Below are 872 nucleotides of genomic sequence, written 5' to 3'. Positions count from 1 at the left end.
TTTTTTTATGGCGGTGCAAGGGGTCTAAGGCACTTGTCAGTAGGCTTTACCTACACCGTCCTCCCTGCCTATAATGAAGAAGATCCAATCCTGAAGCTCAATAAACCTGGCCTAAACTGGCATGCCAACCAAGAAAGACAGGAACAGGGCTTGGCACCATCTCCCTTGCTGAGAGCCTGCTCCAGCACCCAGGGTGCAGGGTTGTAAACAAAGTCAGAAATGAGAGGGATTACAGATTTCACAAGTCAATGACTAACTAGTATCTGGTGAATTGAAGCAGAGATTTCCTAGCTTGTGACAATATTAACCTTTGCAGCCTGGGTTTTCAACTCCTCCACATCAGGGGTTTGGTTGGCAAAGCCCTGTCACCTCCCCGACATTTAACTATCTGCTGCTAAAAGTCAGAAATGATCAAAGGCCCTGCTTTTAAAGGCACAGTGCTGCTCCACCAAACAGCGAGAAGCCCAGGCAGGCCCCACCTGGAAAGAACAGGGAGCACACACACACTGGAATTTGGGGTTTCATTCTAAACAAGTGGGACATCTGTCATCACTCCAGAGGGGAAGGAGGGCTGCATCCAGTGGAGGATCTGCGAGCACCAGCATGTTAAGCACTGCTACCCTGTATGTAGTACCTGCTTTCTGCTGGGTTAACAGGAGAGGAAACAAGCACGGGGGAGGATACAGCTCCTGGTGGTTTTTAAAGAAGAATGCATTTAAACTCAGTGTGCCTGAACAGCTGGGCTGGAAAATCGCTTGTTTAGCTCTGCAGTTTGTGTCAGGGACTCACTGGCTGAGACAGAATAAAAGCAGCTTGATTTTGTAAACTGTCAGTATTATGAACCAAGGCAAAGACCTCTAGGGAGAGGGACT

The sequence above is a fragment of the Colobus angolensis genome, unplaced genomic scaffold, assembly GCF_000951035.1.
Source record: "Colobus angolensis palliatus isolate OR3802 unplaced genomic scaffold, Cang.pa_1.0 Scaffold91, whole genome shotgun sequence".
Classification (NCBI taxonomy): domain Eukaryota; kingdom Metazoa; phylum Chordata; class Mammalia; order Primates; family Cercopithecidae; genus Colobus; species Colobus angolensis.
The sequence above is the reverse complement of the archived record's forward strand: the minus strand, read 5'-3'. Positions refer to the sequence as shown.